This window comes from Egretta garzetta, unplaced genomic scaffold (genome assembly GCF_000687185.1).
Source record: "Egretta garzetta isolate BGI_Z169 unplaced genomic scaffold, ASM68718v1 scaffold209, whole genome shotgun sequence".
Classification (NCBI taxonomy): domain Eukaryota; kingdom Metazoa; phylum Chordata; class Aves; order Pelecaniformes; family Ardeidae; genus Egretta; species Egretta garzetta.
Genome location: NW_009260839.1, coordinates 4,841,846 through 4,851,517, shown reverse-complemented (window position 1 = coordinate 4,851,517; position 9,672 = coordinate 4,841,846).

Here is a 9,672-nt window from a genome sequence, read left to right as displayed (position 1 = left end):
TCCTTATTTCTACAGGGAGAGCTGGGAATCACTGGAACTTGCACATTTCCTCAATTTATGGCCCCAGAAGCAATCAAACCCATAGTGCCTTCTATGTTGGCTCAGAGCAATGATACAGAGCTCCCCATGGCCCAGAGACATACACGTGCTCTAACCTTGGCTGAACCCTTCTACCATTAGTCTTGATAATTGATGGAACCCAAGGAGAAATGACTGCAGTTTAATAACATTCGATGGTTTCTGGGTGACTAGTGGTGTGTGACTAAAGCAACATTTAGGTTAGGCATTACCCAACGCTTTTCAACGGAGGCCACAAGGGTAAAGGAAAGCAGGAAATGTGGAGGAAGAAGGTCTCAAAAAAGTGGAAAGTAATTTCTCTGTACTCCTATTCTGAGTTTCTTCCTTATGAACATGGCATTTTCTGACCTGTTGATGTGGCAGACCATGGGCTTTGGAGAGTGTTCGTCAGGTATGAAATCGTTGATTAAAACTTCCATAAATAAGGAAAGCAATTTTACATCTGTTTCCCAGGTACAGCAGGACTTAAATCTTCTTGCCTCATTTTCTGCTGACATGAGAGCAAAAGGAGATCCAACAATAATTATAGAAAATCTTAAGGAAGCAGATTTATTAAGATCTATTATGCTGGTGACCTGTTTGTAATATCTTGCAGGACCAGAGCTCAGTCACGTGAAATACCCACCCACACACCCCCAAAGCCTCAGATATACCTAAGCAAAATGGAAGGTATTACTTTTTAACTTTGCACTGCCATTATTCATATCTGCCATGTGTAGATATAAGCGTAACATCGTGCATGAGTACACATTTCACTCAGATCGCACAGAGCTGATCAATTTTTATCTTCCTTTAGCCTACTAATATTACTAATGATGCATTACTATCTTTCACCAGCACAGCGAGAAAATCAGGCCAGGTCTCCACTAGGAAAGGTTTTTCACTCTACCTGTAGTTGTAAAGTCCCTAGAATAAATGCCGCTCACGCTCGCCTACTAAACTGTATAACCAGTATAGTATGTATCAAGCTAAGTAAGTTATCTGTGGTTTTTTCTGGAATAACCATATGCTAATGGTGTAGAGGAAAAAAAAAACACATTTTGCACCAACAAATTCCCAAGAAATGCTCCCTATATGGGCAAATTTCCATCCTACCAGAAATGATCTGTTTCCAAAAGGGAACACCAGAGACACCACAGTCTAGAACTTTGTAATACAAAAAGAGGGATGCAATCTCTCTTTGTAATACAGGAAGAACTTTGTAATACAGAAAAATACAAAATACTTTGTAATACAACACAGCTGAATATTCTGCAAATACACAAAATCTGTATCTTTTCAGCTAGAGGAAAATCGCCAGTGACTGACAGTTGTTAAGGACCATTAACAAACAGATTATAAGTTCTGCTAACCAGCAACATAAGGCAGTGATGCCTACACATTTAAAGCAAGCCACTGCAAAAGTTCAGCCCTCTTCAGCCTCTTACAGCTATGTAATAGATATTTGGTCCAGAAAGTTGGTAGGACAACCCATATACTGGAAGCTATGAAATACACAGCTCACAACACCCAGAAAATGCCTACATAGAGCCTTTGGTAACAGAGATCAGAACTACTTAGCTCATAAGAACAGAGCAGTAGATACCACCAGCTTCCTAATTTCCTGCAGCACTGAAGAATGTTTTTTCCCTTTCAACCTGAAGAAATACATCTTCATGGAAAGCAGAATGTAGGCTCATAAGAAATGACAGAAGATCTTACGGTGAATGTATTACCATGAGCTATGGTGAGGGGAGTGGTGGAGTAGAATGGTACTCAGGGCCAAATTTTCAGGAGCTCAGCATGCAAAATGCCAAGTTGCTTTAAAAACCAGACTGCTGCTTCTGGAGTCTAGCTAGGAGCTGATTTCTTTTGAAAATCTGGCTGTAATAATGCACAAACAATGTTCTTCTTGTAAAAAGCCACTGTTGGCTGCATGTTTAATTTATGTGTATTTAATCATCCATGATAATACAGTAAGTCTTGTTGAGTACAAGATGTGAGATCAGACTGCTGCCCATATGTAGAGAACAAATTCATATTAACCACAGTAACACATATGCCTAACTTGGCCGAAACTTTCAGCCAAAATCTGGGACTTGCTAATGTATCAATATGGAAGACATATGTTCTTCAGGATATAAATTATGATGTTTTTCATCATATTACTTGTGCAGTCCAGTTTATGGAGTAAAGCAGCTTAGCAGGGCTTGTTTGGATAGATGGAAAAAGCATTAATCATAAGTCAAATTCCCATAGCTCTTGTTTGATAGGCACCTAGTTACTCTGGGCAACGCGGGTTAGTAGAGCCGAACTAATAGTCAAGATGAGCAAGCCTCTCCATACTGAGTCCCATCTGGAAACACAGGTGACACAACTTGTCTGTCACAGGCTTGCTGTCTTTATTACACTCAATTTAACCAGAGAAATCAGAGCTTCTGTAAAATAGCTGTTATAAAAACACTTGTATACATTTCACTGGACAATTACAAGCCTTCCTTACATTATTTCAACGGTTGCGGCAAGCATTTCTCAAGTCAAAGCAATTAATTAAATTAATGGTTTAAAATACACAGGTGCTGTGTCTTGATTTTTAAAATTCCTTCCTTAAGCTATTTATATGTTGAATATTATAGTGCTGGGACAATAGATTCCCTGGATACTGTTGGGAATGTATGCCCATTTCCAGGAAATCTCTAACACTGCTTCCTTTAACCAGCACTGCTTCTCCAACCTGACATCCAAAAGGCCATTCCTCACAAATAGCTGTTAAATCTGAAGTACTCACACATGCTATCTGCGGTTGCCATTACCTTAGGTGAGTAAGGGCATTATATATGGACAAGATGCATTCCATGTCACATTTATGATTTGAGAAAAACAAGCAGTGCAGAGCTTTAATTTGGTATTAACTTGAAGAGAAAAACAAAATTAACACTGTGGGTACTGCCAACTCCGCTCTGTTAAGAAGGTGGGAGGTTACAGTTTATCCAGCCCAGTGCTATGGACCCTGCTCATTATGCAGGGTTTGCAGCATAAAATTTAAAGACCAGATGGGCAGTCCAGAACTCCAAAGGTCCTTCTTGTTGAAAGGCACAGAGAGATAAAAGGTTGATTTTTCAGCATCCTTCACTGTAGATGCTTGGTGGATGCCTGGGTTAAGATGGGATGGGAGATGAAGCAGTGTTGTACGTGCACTCCTCACTGCAGATGCCTTGGCAGGAGGGGTTGCAGGCAAACCACAATTCACCCTCCAGCACCAACCCAGAGCTGAAAATGTGGGGGAGCTCAGAGCAGAGACCCAGGCATGCTGGGTGTTACAAGCCAGATTTATGTCTGGATGCAATGTATTTATGCTAACATGGCATTAATAGGAACTATTAATTCAGAAACTTCCTCTAGCTTAGCCAATGGCTTTCCCTGTGCACTAATGAGACCTGCTGAGCGTTGAAGGTTGAAGCTGTTCTGCCACTGAGTCGGCGAATCTACGTGGTGCGAATTCATCATCTCTTTTCTATGCTGCTTTGGGCAGCCCTGTGCAATTCCCAGCTCTCCAGCACTCACACACACATCCTTGCAAACTGACGTGTCTCCTCACCCTGCCAGCATTTCTTGTTGGAGATTCAATGCAGTGAGCTTTTAAGCTCGAGGAGTTTCCCTGATACAGCAGAGTAGCCTTACAGCCATGAAAATACCCAGCATTTGCTTAGGTGTCCAGTCCACCTTCAGCATCTTAGTTGAGGTAGGCAACATCCTGAACACAATAGGGTTAAAACGAATCTGACAAATGAGGCAAAGCATGGAAAATCTGAAGACAGCTATTTGGTAGCACATCTGAACCCTAGCACAGCAATACCATCTGCAATCACTTAGAGGTGCCCCAGTAAAGCGCAGCCCGGAATGCCTGGCTAATAAAGTGTCAGCAGCAGGGGGATTACGAGGGAGATTTACAAGAGTGCATGAGTTTAGTTGCTGCTGGAGACATCCGATACACTCTGTGTTTGATTCCAGGCTTTCAGACAGCAATGAAATAAGCCCGCGGACTTGTGTCAAAAAGCATTTTAAAGTGAAAACTTCTATCCCGCGTACCTGCAGGAGTCCCGGCGATGCTGCAACTCGGCACCTTGCTTGCCAGATGACTCTGGGGGAGGGTGCTGTTCGCATCTCATTTTTTAAACAGCAGCAGAGGTAGGCAGAGAGGCAAAGAGCCTGGATCCCCCGCTCCTGGGATGACAGTCCTAAGGGAAGACGCAGGGTTAATGCCCTGATGTGACATTCAGCTTTCTCCTTTTCCCACTCCCCCCTTAAAGCTTGTGCGCAATAGAGTAGAAACCATTAAGCCAAAATTCACCAGAGCTATGGGGAGGTAAGCTCTGAGGATTTTTCTCAGGCTCATTTCTAATTTTTACATAATGGTCTTAAACATACGTATGATTGCTATTTAAATCTAAATTAGCTGAAGCATGAGTAAACATACTGTAGTGAACACATCAACCCTGGAAAGCTTGATTAGAGGAACAAATGCTGCTTTTTCAATCTAAAAGTGATGAACTTCCCAGCTACGTTTTCAAATGTGTTTTCCTTTTATGAAGTGGACTTTCCAGGAGGCAATTAGAATGATTTGGGCAAAAGCAAAGAGTAAAATATTTTCCCTTCATTGTCTAAGGCAACATAAATAAATACCAAGCTTATTACTCACTCCTTTAGTAAATGAAAAGAGAAAACATTTTGTGCTTTGTTTCTCTGTCTGACACATAGATGTAAAATGGGTAATAACCTCAGCCACATCTATGTCACTTAGGACAAAGCTGGCCTATGGCTCCAGTGGAATCACCTATACGATAAAGCTTTGTACGTGCTGAAGTGTTTGCAGGATGAAGCTCCTCACCACCTGTGTATCAGCCTGCATCTTGGCAGTTCGTCAGCCTGACGGCCCAGCAGCCCAAGTGCCCTATTGAAGATGTGAGGGACTATGAAAGCAGAAAAGGAATGGGAACAAGGAATGCACTTGCCCAGCCTAAGAAAGTAATTGGAGATATTGTTCACTCTGGATATTCATCAAGCCTGGAGGCTAAATGCTGGCCCCATGGGTGCTGGTGGCAAACCTCCATTGATTTCAGTAAGGTCAGGATTTCACTAGTGATTTATAGAATGAACTAACATGACATTTTAACAATCAGTTTTAGTAGTTGGAAGTGTTATTCATTGCAGAGGTAAAGCATTGTTTGATTTTATGTGACAGTGTACCTTTAAAAACAGGCAACCTGCAAAGCAACAATATAAAATGCAGCACTTAAATTACATTATGATGAGGAATGACACCAGGGAATGAAACCAAGGAAATGTTCCCTTTCATTCCTCTCATACTTTCAAAAGTCAATAGTTATGAAGATAGTGTTACTGGTAAATTTAAATCACCTTTCCTCAACTTCAGAGCTGTTTGTTTTCAGTTTCTTTCATTCCTGGCAAAACACAGGGGCTTGTTTTTCAATATGAACAATGCGTTTTTCTGAGCAAGCACGATGATCCACCAACACAAGTGAGTTGTTCATGGGGTGTTACAGGACAAAGAAGAAAAACCAGGTCTCCTATTCAAACACGTCTGGCTGAATATATACATTAATAATAGCTATAATAATCTCTTCGTAAACTCTGTTGTTAACCCTGCCATTCATAATAATTTCCATTTTCAGCTCAAAGTTAAAACAACACCGGGAGAATTATATACTAGGACTTCGGACAACTTAAAAAATTTTCAGACCTTAATAAAAGAATCACTTGCTTCCTGTAAAAATCAGATCTCTGTGGTTTGAGATTTGCTGCTGTCGTGGACAAAAAATGCTCCAAGCAAGGGCATAAAATTATATTTATGAATAGACAATAATTGTTTTTATTATAATAGCATGGTTTGATTTCTGATTTGATTTTCCTTTGTTCTGTTTTGGTTTGGGTAGGGGGGGGGGTTCAGAGCATATATTTGTCATTAAAACTGTGACTGCAGGAATACGACTGAAAGGTAGTGCCGTTTGACTTCCCCAGCTACAGATCAGGACCAGAACACATTTATCCTTAACGGTAGATAAACTTGCCCGTTTCTCCATGCTCAGGGTGGGTGCTGGATTGGTTTTGAAGCTTTGCAGCAGACTTTCTTTCTGAGCACCATCAGCTGTGCTGAGTGCTGGTGCTCAGTGCCCGCCAGTCTCAGCCGTAGCTCTCCAAAGCAGCTCCTCGCGATTGCAGCAGCGAGTCGGAGCGGCACAGACCCAGCCAGGTCGCAAACGTGCTTTGGCATTTGAGAAGTTCAAAGCCCATTTTCCCTTGCCTGCTGAAAATCACCCGCTCGCAGAACTTGGTCTGAAGTCCCCAGAGGATAAAAGAGCTGATGAATAGGACTGTCCACTGGTGTTCGTGAGTTTGGAAGGGACTCTGTCGGTGCCGTGTGTGAAGCTTTCTTGGCAAGTTTTGTTTTGAGGATTTTAACTTACAGCTCTGGGGAAAAACTCTGTCACAGTAATGGGGGGTGATTATGTTTTTTCACATTTCTTTTCTTAACTGAATGTTTTGGTAAGTTAACTTCTAAAGCAACTTAATCAGGAAAGCCCTTCATTCTGCCTTAATTTTTAAAAGAAGTCAGCAGCATTCCCAGTTTTCCTTTTGCATGCCTGCTAGCTTTGTTTTTGTAACCCCACTATCATGCTGCTGCCTGTTCAGCCATTCCCAATCATCTATGCTGCATTTTGCATCAATGCAAGGTAAAGGTTCCAGCCCTGGCAGAGGCTCAGTTCTTCCTCACACTTTCTAAACACTCTCCAGCCCAATTTAGCTGTTAGTTGCCGTTCAAAGCAGCCAATGATTCAGAGGACGAAGCCCTGCGAGCATGTCGATCTTTTAAATTGTTCCTTTCTACCAAAGCAGGAGTGATTCCAAGCAGTCACAGGTATGTCTGGATTCATTCAAGAGACTCGCTCTTCCAGTCCTTTAGACTTGTCATTTTGTAATTGTCTAGGAAAATTTATTGGTTTGGGTTTTTTTTCAAAACAATGAGGAAAATAAAAGCCTCGTTCAAAATCAAATGAGTTTTAATAACCAGCTTTGCAGTAAGGCAAACTGTAGCCTGGTCCTGCCATCTTGACTCAAGTCCTGGATTTGCATTTAAAAAAAAAAAAATCAACTCCGTTAGTGGGTTAAGAGACTCCTCCATACTTCAGACAATTAGAGCTGGTTGAAATTTTCCACTTAAAATGCTTTTATTTCTATTTAAAATGACCCTTAGGAAAACAGCCAAAATATTCACAGAAGATCTGGGTTTTGTTTGTTAAAAATCTTCACAACTTTTTTGCATTACCAATATCAGGAGAGCAAATAATCATATTTATTTATTGACATTTTATTTACTTGGCCACTCACTAACTTTCTGATATTGGCCAAGTTTGGAACATTCACCAACCATGAAACAGAAAAAGGGAAATTATCTAAACACCATCCATTTTGTGATATGGAATAACAAAAAAGGACAAAAGATGAAGTAGTAAGTCCACGGCATTCCAAATCTCGGAAAACTTTTTGAAATATTGAAAAAAATTTTTCTTTTCCTGAACTCCACAGAATACAAGGAGTTTTAGGCTTTTAAAACTTCCCATAAAATTTTCTGTTTGAGAGTTGCTGGGTTTATAGTATTAATGTAAATTCATGTAATCAGTTATATGTTCAGAGAGACCTGTGTTTGGATGCACTGTAAAGGTGGAAGTTTTCTTCTGTTAAACAGAAGGGGACAAAAAATGCTATCACAGAGGCTGCTCTGTGGACTTGGGACTTGGCCCTGTTTGGGGTGCACAGCTTTCTAAACCAGTCACTGGAGTCAGCAGGGTGACTTGTAGCAGGGACCTGAGGGGTGGAGACTCTTGGCTGGTGGGTTTTGGAGTCGTATACCAAACAGCCAAGATATGCTTCCCCCCATCCAACTCCAGTGCTCGATCCTCATCCAAAACCCTGTCCCCCATGACACTTCTGCCCTTTTCTGCACCTCTGATTGGGCTCATAAGCTTCTTCAGATCTCCCAGCTCATCCCCCAGCTACAACATCCTCTCTGCCGTGTTACTGGAAGGAAACATTTACATCTCCCTTTTTCCCCCTTCATTTTTCTTATCATCAGGAATAAAAGCAAATCCAGCAGCACCTCAGCACTCCTCAAAACGGACATTTGCCAAGCGAGACATTTCCTACCAGGGGCTGGCAGATAGCCTTCGCCGCCGTGCCGTGCAGTCCCTGCCGATAAGACCAACGCCGCTCAGGCCAGCGGGAAGCTCGATACTTTCACCTCTGACACCACCTCTGAAGCCCCTGCTTCCCAGCTCCTGGAGACTTTCTGACCACCTCAAGGCATTTAGGGAGCATCTATAAACTAATCCAGATTTGTTCGTAAAGTTTCGATCGTAGTTCCCCTCTGGCCAAGGAAAGACCGAACGCAAACCCAGCTTGATGCCAGAACAAAGCCATTCAGATGAGCCCGGATTCCCAGCGGCACGAAGCATCGGCACCATCAGGAGATGACACAGCAGCTCGCCGCGACTTTCGCTATCTGATCAGACAATTTCTTAATCAGCAGAGACAGTGCTCACTGTCAGAAAAATGTTTCATGAGTCAGCTTTCATCTGCGGGGAACAGGTTCTGCTTTTGCAAAACTAATGGGTGTCCAGTTGTTTTCCATATTCATCGTGCCGTACAGCAATTTCTTGCTGTTCCCAGGCTCTCCCGGCCCTCATGGCTGCAGAAGCTCAGTACTCAAATGCAAACGAAGTTTCAGCAAGGGAAATCAAAGCTAGCCAGGGCAAAAATTACTCTTGTAAGTGGAAGCTGGATATTCAAGCACAGTGGGAAGGTTGTGATTATAAGCACCTGAATAGGCTTTTTTAATAGTTCAGTGATAGATGTGAAAAATACAACCTCTCATTTTAAAGGAGGGAGTTTTCCAAGTAACAGATTTGGTATTAGAGAGTAATAGATGCCAATAATCTCCATAATAAACATGAACCATTTAGAATTAGCAGTAGAAACTGTCAGCTTAGTTAACAAAAAAATTAAGACATGATTTCTCAACTCCTCACGAGCTTTGTGTTTTGCTGCAATAGTTTATGAACCGCGTTTGCCTCTAGTAAAGTACCTGTATTTTCAGATCACGACCACAAGAGAGAGCTTTAGTGTTGGATGTCGTGCAAAGCCGTGGCAGAGGATTCAGGCAGTTCACTAGCCCAATATTTTTAACTAGCACTTTTAAAGCATGATAAAGATACCAAGGCCAAACATCTCATACAATCAGCAAAACAGTTCCCCATTTTCCACAATACAGGCAGCCTCCACGTGTCCCGAAGCACAAGCATTTGAGAGGCAAGTTTTCAAATGTGTGACATTTAATGACATTGCCGCTTTTTGTCCAGCAGAACAAGTTCCTCTGAAAACCTGACCCTAAAAATTTATGAGCAGCCTCAAGAATGTGAGATTTGACGGGATGTTTCCAAAAAGAAGGTGTGCCATCCATTTTAGCTCTGTCTTTACAGACTGGGCTGGGTGGTATCATCTTCTATATAACCTTAAATATAAAATCCGTATATAGCCATA